A 14,403-nucleotide genomic window follows, 5' to 3' on the forward strand; every position below is an offset into this window, starting at 1 on the left:
AAGCTGGGAGGATGAAATAAAATAATATATGCCTAGTACATGGGAAATACTCATTAAATATTATCTTATTATTATAATTGAATATATATTATAATTGAAACATCGGACAGGAGAAATAAAAGTACTTCTTTTCAGCTGAGGGATTAACCCCTGAACAATCAATAAAAATTTTCTTGTTGGGGTTCTAAATTGTTTCCCCATAGCTTTTGTTCATACTTTACTGGAGCACTTAAAATATTGACATTTCCCTCTACATCAAGCATTGTGCAAGAGTCATCTCATAGTTATTACAGGGGCGCCTGGGTGGTTCAGTGGGTTAAAGCCTCTGCCTTTGGCTCAGGTCATGATCCCAGGGTCCTGGGATCGAGCCAGTGTCAGGTTCTCTGCTCAGCAGGGAGTCTGCTTCCTCCTCTCTCTCTGCCTGCCTCTCTGCCTACTTGTGATCTCTGTCTGTCAAATAAATAAATAAAATCTTTAAAAAAAAAAAAAGAGGCTTCTCATAGTTATTACAGCCCCAGAATCAAATAATGTCTTAGCACTGAGACAATGTCAATCTTCCTTGAATACTCTCCCATTCATTCTCTCATGATTTTCCATTCATCAAATAAGGACCTATCACACGCCAGCCAATGGGCTACACAAATGCAATGCCCCAAATCTCTGACTCTTACCAATCAATGAGTAAACTTTTCTTTAAAAAGCAACATTTGGGGAGGTGCCTAGATTCCCTGTGTTAGCCAGAATTCTCTGAGGACTCAACCCAAGGGATCTATGCATCTATCCCACGTTATGCATCTATCTTTCTGTACAGTGCTGACTGAGGAGAGCCACTGTGACCTTTAAATGCTGGCCATCATAGTGCGTCATCATGACTCTCGAGTAATCAATCACCAAATGACATTTAAACACCTTGATTAACTACCAGCCACATTTCCCTGCAGTTACTGGAAGCTTCTCAAACTGAATGTACCCTTGGGATAAGATCTGAATCACCGTCTCTGAGGGCAACAATGCATATTGCCAGGATATGCCTAACAACTGGGGAACAGGAAAAGTCTCATCTGTGTCATTCCTCACTGTGAGGCATCTGTTGTCTCTCCCTCATTAACAATACTCACCTTGCTTCTCTTATGAAGTGACACACAGACCCTTATAGCCATATACAGGGTTAGACATGGGAGGAGTACCATCTTAGACACAAATGACAGTCAAAGAGGGGAGTGGACAGAATCCAACATTTATTAATTCCAGACTTCCTAACTGCCACTTTAATGATCTTTCCACTGTATCACACCTGGTGATAAGATTTCAAGATTTTCTGCTCAGCTTCTCATTCACCAGAGTCCCACTGATCAACTCAATTAACAATATTTTCGTAAAAGCTGTGTGCACAGCCTGCCAACTGTAATGATCACCTCAGCGTCGTTCTAGCAGCTGGCTGAGAAAATCTATCACATATACATCCTTCCACAATCTGTAAGCCACACTGGGACAGTCTCTCTCATACGCTAGTAGTGAGAGGGTGGACACAGCCTTTCTGGAGCTCAGTCCTTCAGTTTAACAACGCTTCATACATGTGCATACCTTGAGATTCAATTCTTCCATTGTTGAAAATGTACACTTAGAAATGATCAGAGATGCAACAAACATATGTGTACATGATTAGCATCACTTGTCCAAACATAGATACATATAAAACTGAATGAAATATACTCGGTCATCAGAGTATCACTTGTCCAAACATAGATACATATAAAACTGAATGAAATATACTCGGTCATCAGTTAGTTACACTTGGACCTAAAAAGGTGTCAGATAACTGAAATTGAAGGCACAAGGCCAAGAATGAACCATCAAATCGAAGTGTATCTTGTAAAGTCAACGAAATTTCACTAACTGCACATATCCCCAAGCCAGAAATTAGAAATGATTTTAATAAAAAACATCCAGTTCTAATCACTTTTTATTTATCCTTTTCTCCTTCTGCTGCTTTTATACCCACCCATACTGCCACCATCACCTCCAACTACCAAGAAGCCTGTCTGCATTGCAAATCCTTCTCTCTCTCTCTTTTTTTTTCTTTTTTTTTTTTTAAAGCAAGTACAGGATGCCTCAGTGGCTCAGTCGGTTAAATGTCTGCCTTCAGTTCAGATCATAATCCTGGAGTCCTGGAATCGAGCCCTGCATGGGTTCTGCTCAGTGGTGAGTCGTCGTCTCCCTCCTCCTCTCCCTTCCTTTTTGCCCCTCCTCAACACCTGTGCTCTCATGTTCATGTTCTCTCTTTCTCTCTCTCTCAAATAAATAAAATCTTTTTTTAAAAAAAGTCAAAGTACAGATAAACAGGACTTAATTGCTGCTATGGGGGAAATTGTGTGACTAAATAAGGTAATTAAATGTATCCATTCTATACAGATGACTTGGAGTGACTTTGGTATATCAGACTGAATCTAATAGTTCCAGTACTAGGTAGTTCTCACTGTTAAACATCTTACAAAACCTCAACTTTATACTTGAAAAAATCCACTGATTATCAGAGACTATACATATTAGGGGAAATAACTTCATTAACTATGTTCTGATTAAAGTTTTTTGGCAGAAATCACATTTTATATTGACTCTAGGAGTTTATCTGCACAGCAGGATGTTTTCTGTTTAATACACAAAAATTAAGCCTAGACAAGCACAGTAGGTAGCATCATAAAGAGAAGATAATACAACAGAGGGAAGAGATTACACACAGGGGTTTTGAGAGAGAGTACCTAGAAACATAAAATCAAGTTTCCACTGTCCAGGGCTGCTTTACCAGCCTCCTCCACCCATAGGCTCTTCAATGTGGCCGTCATCTATAAGATCCAAGGACTAATTTAGTCCTTTTCTGATCCTGCACTCGTTTGTCTTACTAAACTAAGCCTGAAGGCTCTTACACTTCTGCAGCATACTATACACTTGTAACTCTTTAATTACTTGTAGTTTTCTATTTAATGATGAGTCTTCTCCTTAAAACTCTAAACTTCCTGAGAACAGAGACTGCATCTATCTCATTCAGGATTTTATCCCCAGTGCCTAGCACAACGCCTAGCATATTGTTGGTGCTGGATGAATTTTGTACCCATGAGATTGTGATGTGTAATTAAAAAAAAAAAATCTGACTTCATCCCCATATCTAACATAGAACTTCTAAAATCCTTGGAATTTCCAAAGTGGAGAGAGAAATGGAGGTGTCATTTTTAATGTTAATGAGGCAACTTTTGGAAAGCATTTAAGGATGGGACTGGTTGCCAGTGGAGTCAACCATGAGATTAGAAGGTTGGAGCTTTCAGTCTCACTGCCTGACCTCTAGGTAACTGAGAAGCCAGGTTAACTTTCTCTCCCACACTCAGCCTCTCATGCAAGCCTCCACCGAACATACCCACCCTGAAGACCAGGAGCAGGGGCAAGGCTCCACCTTGTTCTCACCAGGGAATTTCCCCTCCTCAAGGGACAAAAGTGCAGTTCCTGAATGTCCTCAGGCTTCTGAATCATGCTGAAGTTCTCCCTAATAGTTCTGCTCTCCCCACTCCCTGCAGCTGAGTCTTCCCCCAGATGAAGGCCCCATCCCTTCACAGGTTGCATCTACCTAGGAGGTCCTGGTTCCCCTTTGTCTGGCCCCTCATGGTCTGGCCTCTTTTCATACCAACAGAGCTCCAGTTCTGAGTGTGGGGAACTAAAGAGAGCTAACAGACCCTCAAAGTACCCCCAAATTCAAGACCTGAGAGTGTGTAGAGAAAAATAGTATGACAAGTTATCAAAGTAAACAAAGTTATGTTGAGTCACCCACTATAGACTGAACCATCCTAAACTCCAATAAAAGGCCAATAAGAGCATATAAAGCACAGCCTATTTGAGAACATGATTTATTCACAAATATGTGCTAAAATATTTTTAAACGTCACAAAGTTATATGCATGTTAAAACAATGCAAATTGAGAAAAGAAATTACCAATTACTATTTTGTCCTGGGAGGGACTCAGGAAAGAGGAATGACTGCTAGTTGTTTTTAGAGTAGCAGGAATGGCCTAATACTAGCAGCAGCTAGCCCTAATCTGTGTCCACTGTGGGCTAGTCATTGTACCAGGTACATAAGTTATCTCAGATCATCACCATAAACTTGTAGAAGAGGTGACATCCGTCTTTAAAGATGAGAAAACGGAGGTTAGTAGCTCTCCCCCATGTAACATAGCTTGTCAAGAGTGGAAGAAAGATCTAAACCAGTGTCCATCTGAGACTAAAGTCTACGCCTCATCTCAGCTCCACACTGCTTTCAGGAGAGGAGTTTGCTGCTGGGTGACATCACTCACCAAGAAGAAGGAACTTCTTCATAAGGTGGGTGTCACAGAAGAAAATGTCCAGTCCATCCATCTGACAGGAGTGGGAAGGTTGCTTACAGTGATTGCAAGCCCCGAGTTTGGTGAATAAAAGGACCACCATTTGAGGGTATTGACAATACCTCAATAAAGCTATTCTAACACTTTTTTTTTAAAGTTACAATTTAGACCTACTAGCACAGGCTATAAAGAGCTTCTGCAGCCTTTTGAATTGGGCAGTGACCAAGGGAAGAGAATTCTTCACTGGAAACTGTATAGAGGGGGATTGAACAAGCAGAGTAGAAGCAGCACCCGTCCGTCCGCCCACCCACCCACACACATACATACACACACACAAAGTCTTTGTGGGCAGGATGAATGCAGACACTGAAAGAATAGGAAGGAAAAGGAGGGGATGAAGAAAGATGGGAAGTACGGAGGGCGGGCAGAATGCAGCTGTGAGGAAAGAAGAGCATGAAGAGAGAAAGATTCTGATTAACGTGCAGGGGATTTGTGTGACCTCCCTTAGAGTTATTTGGGTGAAGAGGAGAGGAAAGAGAGAATATAAAGACCAAGAGAAAGTTGAGGCTTCAGTCGGCTGTTACAGATCACTTGATCTAAAAGCCTCGAAGGAAAATGAGAAGAGTTGGTAGATGGTTGGAAAAATTAGTTTTGGGTTTTTTTCTGGTGTAACTGAGAGTTTAAATATAACAGAAAGAGAACAAACAGGTAACAAAAATGATTACACTGAGACCTAACTGATCTCCAGGGCATCACCCAGGATGACCGTGACACCAGAGCAAGGTAAACACACAAGCTTCTAAGCACCGAAGCCCACTGGGCGATGAGCCAAGCTGGGTCACTCCAGGTCCTGACTCCTGACTCTTCTAACCATTGGCCTTGGGACACTGGATAAGTCGCTTACAATTCATTTCCTAATGTGTAATGTGGGAGCCATAATCACTGTTCCCAATCAACACTAGGAGATCGTTAAATATTCCTTGCTTGGCTCTTTCGTGGAGTAGTTATGAGGCTATAGATAAGAAAGTACATGGGAAGATTTCAAGGTGCTATAAATGTCATTATTCAGTAAATGTTATTTACTACAGTAGATCAATAGTCATCATGTGTTACAGCCATAAGATGATTTCATTTATTCTAATTACTAAACTTCAAATATAACACTCTGTTCTCTGGGGGAAATTATTTCCACGTAAGTTTTAACATGTTTAGAGCAGTGGTTCCTAAATATCCACCTGAATAAACTGCCAGAGAATCAACAGGGAACTTTTCAAAATATAGAGACATGTGCAGCCCCCTCCTGGAGATTCTGATTCTAGTCCTGGAGACAGACTGGGGAATCTGTACTAAAGTTCCTGAGGTGATTCTAACATGCAAGCAGCTTTGGGAAGTACTAACTGAAAATGCTTTCCAAAAGTATTGAGCTCTCTCAATTATTAAACTGTCCTCCAAAGGCCAAAAAGCCACTGGTATGTTCTAGAACCCTACCATGGAAGCACCTGTGGGTCAGATATCCCCATCCCACTCTCTGTGAGCCCTGAAATACTATTGCCCACACCTGCTCCCTGGGCCCACTTCATTCTGTTGCTTTTTTTTTTTTTAAAGCTGCCTCCACTTACGCCAACCTCTGTGGTTCCCCCCTCCTTCCCAAGACCTTTTCTTCTTCCTGCTTTGTTGTCCCTGTAGATAAGGATTTCATTGGTCCCTTCCCTTTTAAGGGATGTTAACCAAGGATTAGGACGAAGGTGAAGGAAAACAAAAGGCAACAAACCTCGGGGAACGATAAAGATTCCAGACTCTCCAAGATCTTACTGGCATGATCATGGCTCTTGATTCCCATCAGAGAGTGAGGCGGGTGGCAACTTTGAGGGAAAAGAGCCGAGAGAAATGTTCCAAACCAAGATGGCGGTGGTGGAGGATCCTGGGCTCACCTTACCCCACAGTCACGCTGGATAGGCAGCCAGGTAGGGAGCAATGTCTCTGGGGGGGAAAAGAAACCTACAAACTGAGTGACCCCTTCACCTCAGACAGAAAAGACAAGACACCACAGCAAAGCAGGTAGGAGAGGTTGAACACAATCAGACCTTCACTCCCCCCACCCCTCACTGGCGTGAGGCACAATCAGGAGGGAACTCAAAACCCAGAGCTTCTCCCTGAGGAGTGAAGGATTTGGGAACTCTACATCAGGCACCCCAGCTTTTAAGACCTGCACCTAAAGGAAGCCCCTAAAACACTGACCTTGAAAAGGCGCAGGGCCTGACCCAGGAAATGCACTAGTGTCTAATCATCTGAGAGCCGCCCTTAAATAGCCACGCCCTCCGACTCACCTGCCCCCCCTCAGCGACTCAGCGCAGAGGCTGTGAATCAGGCTCACGTGCTTTCAGCCGCCCAAGAGGCAGTCATTTCATTTAGCAGTATCTGGGGCCTGCTGGTTAGCCTGTGCTTCACCCCTGCTTTGCTGTAGCTAATGGGTGCCATCTTCTTTTTTTCAATGCTAGACATTTTTTGTCATTGTTCTTTTCCCCCTCTCTCTTTTCCTGCAGGTGCCATCTAGATGCTCTCCTTATGCTACTCCAGAATGTCAGTATTTCCTGGAAGGGAGGTTTTGCACACATCTTGTTGCCTTAAAAGCAGCAAGAAAAAACAACCAATTACATACAAGGGAGCCCCCAAAGGACTATTAAAAGATTTTTCAGCAGAAACTTTACAGGTCAGAAGGGAAGGGTACAATATACTCAAAGAAAAAAAAAACTTCCTACCACAAATACTCCATCCAGCAAGTTATTCAGAATGGAAGAAGAAATGAAGATTTTTCCAGACCAACAAAAGCTGAAGGAGTTCATCGCCACTAAACTGGGTTTACGAGAAATGTGAAAGGGACTTCTTTAAGCTGCAACGAAAAGGTGCTAATTGGTAACAAGAAAACACATGCACGTACAAATCTGACTGGTAACAGTAAATATACAGTAAAAATAGTGGATGAATCACTTACGCAGCTAGTAGGAAAGCCTATAATACGATGTTGCTAGTAGAAAGATGAAGGAGGAAAAGAAAAGTGAAAGATTCTCAAATAATTCCAGCGAACATGATAGATGTTTGCATTCTGAGTTAAGTCATGTTTTCCTTCATTCCACCATGGAGAAATGCTATAATGGAAATGGCGTGATTTGCAAATATCCATATTTTCTTACTTATTTCCCCCGTCATCCCTGTCATAACCCAGCCCAGTCCAGTGCTATCACAAATCCATGCATGTACCTCAGCAGCCAACTAGAAAGTGGGAGACAGCAAAAGAACAGGATGAAGAGCAGGGAATCCTGCAGCACCTGGCTTGGAGGTTCCAGGCTTCTTCCCACACCCGCAAATACTTAGCTTTTGGCAAGAAGACTGATTATAGACCTGCGGAGCTACTGGGATGAGCCTGCAGGAAGAAACTTAGTCTCTCTATCTTAACAGGACCATAAAATGCCACAACTGATATATTAAATAATATTTTCTGCAAGATCTGATGAATTAATCAGGAGTATGGTGTTATCTCTATAGTTTCTAGAAATAACTGCCAGTTCCTAATCTGAGAATAAATTTGGCTATTTAATTTACTTTTCAATTTTGTCTATTTTTCTACTTGTTTTTAAAATCAATATCAAGCAAAGTTGAACTAAAAATAAAGTTAGGATTCTTTTAGTAAAGAAAGATTAACTGGCTTTAGGTTTAAAAACACATTTTACTGAATCCTAAAATTATTTTTAATATTTCTGTTCATAGCATCTTATCTGATTCAAGATTATCTATATACACATTGATTCAGGGTCCGAGTCCCTTTGTTTTTTCTGGAATAAGATTAGATTACTGAAGGATAAACAGTGTTGAGAATTAGATTTTAAAAGTTAAATTGGAATGGTCTGAAGAGTAAATCCATTTAAAAGATTTCTGCAGAAGAGAGATTGTACTTGGCCACCCTCTTTCCCAGTAGGTTTATCCCTTTCCTAGAACACTTAGGAGCCTTATTCCTGGGATGTTACTGCCATCTAGTGGAAACTTCACTAAATATGAAAAAATGCTTTTTTTTTTTTTTCTTTTTGAATACTGTTTGTAGGAACTGAATGTGAAATAATTTGAACATGTGATATATCTATCTTTTTAAAACATATAATGTATTATTTGTTTCCAGGGTAGAGGTCTGTAATTCATCAGTCTTACACAATTCACAGCACTCACCATAGTACATATCCTCCCCAATGTCCATCACCCAGCCATCCCATCCCTCCCATTGCTTTCCTCTCCAGCAACCCTCAGTTTGCTTCCTGAGATTAAGAGTCTCTTATGGTTCATCTCCCTCTGTTTTTTTCTTATTTCATTTCCCCCCCACCCCAAGATCCTCCGTTTTGTTTCTCAAGTTCCTCTTATCAGTGAGATCATATAATTGTCTTTCTCTGATTGATATATTTCACTTAGCATAATACCCTCTAGTTCCATCAACATCATTGTAAATGGCAAGATTTTTTTACTATGACTGAATAGTATTCCGTTATATATATATACACATATGTGTGTATATATATATGTATATATATATATACCAGATATATATATATATATATATATATATATATATATATATATAACGGAATATATATTTCTTCATCTTCTTCATCTATTGATGGACATCTAGGCTCTTTCCATAGTTTGGCTGTTGTGGACATTGCTGCTATAAACATTGGGGTGCAGGTGCCCCTTTGGATCACTACATTAGTATCTTTAGAGTAAATACACAGTAGTGTGATTGCTGGGTCCTAGGGTAGCTCTATTTTCAACTTTTTGAGAAACCTCCATACTGTTTTCCAGAGTGGCTGCACCAGCTTGCATTCCCACCAACAAGGTAGGAGGGTTCCCCTTTCTCCACATCCTCATAAACATCTGTTGTTTCCTGACTGGCTAATTTTAGCCATTCTGACTGGTGTGAGGTGGTATCTCACTGCGGTTTTGATTTGTATTTCCCTGATGCCAAATGATCTGGAGCACTTTTTCATGTGTCTGTTGGCCATTTGGATGTCTTCTTTGCAGAAATGTCTGTTTAGGTCTTCTGCCCACTTCTTGATTGGATTATTTGTTCATTGGGTGTTGAGTTTGATAAGTTCTTCATAGATTTTGGATACTAGCCCTTTGTCTGATATGTCACTGGCAAATATATTCTCCCATTCTGTTGTCTTTTGGTTTTGTTAACTGTTTCCTTTGCTGTGCAAAAGCTTTTGATCTTGATGAAGTCCCAGTAGTTCACTTTTACCCTTGCATCCTTGCCTTTGGCAATGTTTCTAGGAAGAAGTTGCTACAGCTGAGGTCAAAGAGGTTGCTGCCAGTGTTCTCTTCAGGAATTTTGATGGATTCCTGTCTCAAATTGAGGTCTTTCATCCATTTTGAGTCTATTTTTGTGTGTGGTGTAAGGAAATGGTCCGGTTTCATTCTTCTGCATGTGGCTGTCCAATTTTCCCAACACCATTTGTTGAAGAGACTGCCTTTTTTCCATTGGACATTCTTTCCTGCTTTGTTGAAGATTAGTTGACCATAGAGTTGAGGGTCCATTTCTGGGCTCTCTATTCTGTTCCGTTGATATACGTGTCTGTTTTTGAGCCAGTAGCATAGTGTCTTGATGATTACAGCTTTGTAATAGAGCTTGAAGTCTGGAATTATGATGCCACCAGCTTTGGTTTTCTTTTTCAACATTCCTCTGGCTATTCGGGGTCTTTTCTGGTTCCATATAAATTTTAGGATTATTTGTTCCTTTTTTTTGAAAATAAAAGTTGATGGTATTTTGATAGGGATTGCATTAAATGTGTAGATTGCTTTAGGTAGCATACACATTTTCACAATATTTTTTCTTCCAATCCATGAGCATGGAATGTTTTTCCATTTCTTTGTGTCTTCCTCAATTCCTTCATGAGTATTCTATAGTTTTCTGATACAGATTCTTTGCCTCTTTGGTTAAATTTATTCCTAGGTGTCTTACAGTTTACGGTGCAATTGTAAATGGGATCAACTCCTTAATTTCTCTTTCTTCTTTCTTGTTTTTGGTCTATAGAAATACAACTGATTTCTGTGCATTGATTTTATGTTCTGACACTTCACTGAATTCCTGTGTAAGTTCTAACAGTTTTGGAGTGGAGTCTTTTGGTTTTCCACATAAAATATATCATCTGCAAAGATTGAGAGTTTGACTTCTTCTTTGCTGATTCAGATGCTTTTTATTTCTTTTTGTTGTCTGATTGTGAGGCTAGAACTTCTAGTACTATGTTGAACAACAGTCATGAGTGTGGTCATTCCTGTCATGTTCCTGACCTTAGGAGGAAAGCTCTCAGTTTTTCCCCATTGAGAATGATACTTGCTGTGGGTTTTTCACAGATGGCTTTGATGATATTGAGGTATGTACCCTCTATCCTTACACTGTGAAGAGTTTTGATCAAGAAAGGATGCTCTCTTTGTCAAATGCTTCTTTAGCATCTATTAAGATTATCATATGGTTCTTGTTCTTTCTTTTATTAATGTATTGTATCACATTGATTGGTTTACAGATGTCGAATTAAACTTATAACCCAGAAATAAATCCCACTTGGTCGTGGTGAATAATCCTTTTAATGTACTGTTGGATCCTATTGGTTAGTATTTTGGTGAGAATTTTTGCATCCATGCTCATCAGGGATATTGGTCTATAATTCTCCTTTTTTTTTAATTTTTATTTATTTTTTTAATTTATTTTCAGTGTTCCAGAATTCATTGTCTATGCACCACACCCAGTGCTCTGTGCAATACGTGCCCTTCATCATACCCACCACCAGGCTCACCCAAACTCCCTCCCCACCACCACCCCTTCAAAACCCTCAGATTGTTTTTCAGAGTCCGTAGTCTCTCATGGTTCATCTCCCCCTCCAGTTTCCCCTAACACCCTTCTCCTGTAACTCCCCCTTTTTTTTTTAAGATTTTATTTATTTATTTGACATACAGAGATCACAAGTAGGCAGAGAGGCAGGCAGAGAGAGAGAGGGAAGAAGGCTCCCCGCTGAGCAGAAAGCCCGATGCAGGGCTCGATCCAGGATCCTGAGATCATGACCTGAGCCGAAGGCAGAGGCTTTAACCCACTGAGCCACCCAGGCGCCCCTATAACTCCCCTTTTTGATGGGATCTTTGGTTTGGGGATCAAGGTAATGCTGGCCTCATAAATTGAGTTTGGAAGTTTTCCTTCCATTTCTATTTTTTGGGACAATTTAAGGAGAATAGGTATTAATTCTGCCTTAAATGTTGGGAGAATTCCACTGGGAAGTCGTCTAGCCCTGGACTCTTGTTTGTTGAGAGGTTTTTGATGACTGCTTTAATCTCCTTACTGGTTATGGGTCTGTTCAGGTTTTCTATTTCTTCCTGGTTCCATTTTGGTGGTTTTAAACATCTCTAGGAATGCATCCATTTCTTCCACATTGTCTAATTTGCTGGCATATAGTTGCTCATAATATGTTCTTATAATTGTATTTCTTTGGTGTTGGTTATGATCTCTCTTCTTTCATTCATGGTTTTATTAATTTGGGTCCTTTCCCTTTTCTTTTTGATAAGTCTGGCCAGGGCATTATCAATCTTATTAATTCTTTCAAAGAACCAGCTCCTAGTTCCATTGATCTGTTCTACTGTCCTTTTGGTTTCTATTTCATTAATTTCTGCTCTGATCTTTATTATTTCTCTTCTACTGGGTTTAGGCTTTCTTTGTTGTTCTTTCTCTAGCTCCTTCAGGTGTGGGGTTAGGTTGTATATTTGAGACCATTCTTGTTTCTTGAGAAAGGCTTGTGTTGTTATATAATTTCCTCTCAGAACCGCCTTTCCTGCATCTCAAAAAGTTTGAACACTTGTGTTTTCATATTCATTCGTTTCCATGAATTTATTAAATTCTTCTTTAATATCCTTGTTGACCCATTCATTCTTTAGTAGGATGCCCTTTAGCCTCCATGTATTGGGGTTCTTTCCAACTTTCCTCTTGTGATTGAGTTCTAGTTTCAAAGCATTGTGGTCTGAAAATATGCAGGGAATGATCCCAATCTTTTGGTACCAGTTGAGACCTAATTTGTGACCCAGGGTGTGATCTATTCTGGAGAATGTCCCATGTGCACTAGAGAAGAATGTGTATTCTGTGCTTTGGGATGGCATGTTCTCAATATATCTGCGATGTTCATCTGGTCCAGTGTGTCATTTAAAGTCTTTATATCCGGGGCGCCTGGGTGGCTCAGTGGGTTACAGCCTCTGCCTTCGGCTCGGGTCATGATCCCAGGGTCCTGGGATAGAGCCCCACATCGGGCTCTGCTCCGCGGGGAGCCTGCTTCCTCCTCTCTCTCTGCCTGCCTCTCTGCCTAGTTGTGATTTCTGTCAAATAAATTAAAAAAATAAAAAAATTAAAAAAAAAATAAAGTCTTTATATCCTTGTTGATCTTTTGCTTAGATGATCTGTCCATTTCAATGAGGGGGTGTTAAAGTCCCTTATTATTATTGTATTATTATCGATGTGTTTCTTTGATTTTGTTATTAACTGGTTTACATGATTGGCTGCTCCCATGTTAGGGGCATAGACATTTAAAATTGTCAGATCTTCTTATTGGACAGACTCTTAAGTATGATATAGTGTCCTTCCTCATCTTTTATTATAGTTTTTGGATTAAAATCTAATTTGTCTGATATAAAGATTGCCACCCCCACCTTTCTTTTGATGTCCATTAGCATGGTACATTGTTTTCCACCCTTTCACTTTGAATCTGGAGATGTCTTTGGGTCTAAAATGAGTTTGTTGTAGACAGCATATTGATGGGTTTTGGTTTTTTATCCATTCTGATACCCTGTGTCTTTTGATTAGGGCATTTAGCCCATTTACATTCAGGATAACTATTGAAAGATGTGAATTTAGTGCCATTGTATTGCCTGTAAGGTGACTCTACTGCATATTGTCTCTGTTCCTTTCTGGTCTGTTACTTTTAGGCCCTCTCTTTGCTTAGAGGACCCCTTTCAGTGTTTCCTGTAGGGCTGGTTTGGTGTTTGCAAATTCTTTAAGTTTTGTTTGTCCTGGAAGCTTTTTATTTCTCCTTCTATTTTCAATATAGTATTGCTGAATATAGTATTTTGGGCTGCATATTTTTCTCATTTAGTGCTCTGAGTATATCATGCCAGTCCTTTCTGGCCTGCCAGGTCTTTGTAGACAGGTCTGCAGCCAATCTAATATTTCTTTTTTTTTTTTTAATTTATTTATTCGACAGAGAGAGATCACAAGTAGGCAGAGAGGCAGGCAGAGAGAGAGGAGGAAGCAGGCTCCCCGCCGAGCAGAGAGCCCGATGTGGGGCTCGATCCCAGGACCCAGGACCATGACCCGAGCCAAAGGCAGAGGCTTTAACCCACTGAGCCACCCAGGCGCCCCCAATCTAATATTTCTACTGTTGTAGATTACAGTCCTCACATCCCAAGCTGTTTTTAGGATTTTCTCTTTGTCTCTGAGACTTTTAAGTTTTATTATTAGATGATGGGGTATTGACTTATTTTTGTTGATTTTGAGGGGGGTTATCTGTGCCTCCTAGATTTTGATGCTTGTTTCTTTCCCCAAATTAACAAAGTTGTCTGCTATAATTTGCTCCAATATATCTTCTGCCCCTCTCTTTCTTCTTTTTCTGGGAACCCAATTATTCTAATATTGTTTCATCTTACAATATCACTTATCTCTTGAATTCTCCCCTCATGATCCAGTAGTCATTTATTTCTCTTTTTCTCAGCTCCTTGATTCTCTATCATTTGGTCTTCTATATCAGTAGTTCTCTCTTCTGCCTCATTTATCCTAGCAGTAAGAGCCTCCATCTTTAATTGCACCTCATTAATAACTTTTTTTATTCAACTTGGTTAGATTTTAGTTCCTTTATTTCTCCAGAAATGGATTCTCTAGTATTCCATGCTTTTTTCAAGCCCAGCTACCACCTTGATAATCATCATTCTGAACTCTAGTTCTGACATCTTACTAATGTCCATATTGATT

General features: G+C 40.2%; 1 protein-coding gene across 1 annotated transcript in view; it reads right to left on the reverse strand.

The window, feature by feature from the left end:
- The window catches only part of ATP8B4 (ATPase phospholipid transporting 8B4 (putative)), a 289,860-nt gene extending 283,645 nt beyond the window's left edge, over positions 1-6,215 (reverse strand). The window contains exon 1 of the mRNA XM_046009963.1: positions 6,136-6,215. The gene's annotated coding sequence lies outside the window, so the exon portion shown is untranslated. The remainder of the gene's footprint in view (positions 1-6,135) is intronic.
- Positions 6,216-14,403: the final 8,188 nt, after the last annotated feature.

This window comes from Meles meles, chromosome 6 (assembly GCF_922984935.1).
Source record: "Meles meles chromosome 6, mMelMel3.1 paternal haplotype, whole genome shotgun sequence".
NCBI lineage: Eukaryota > Metazoa > Chordata > Mammalia > Carnivora > Mustelidae > Meles > Meles meles.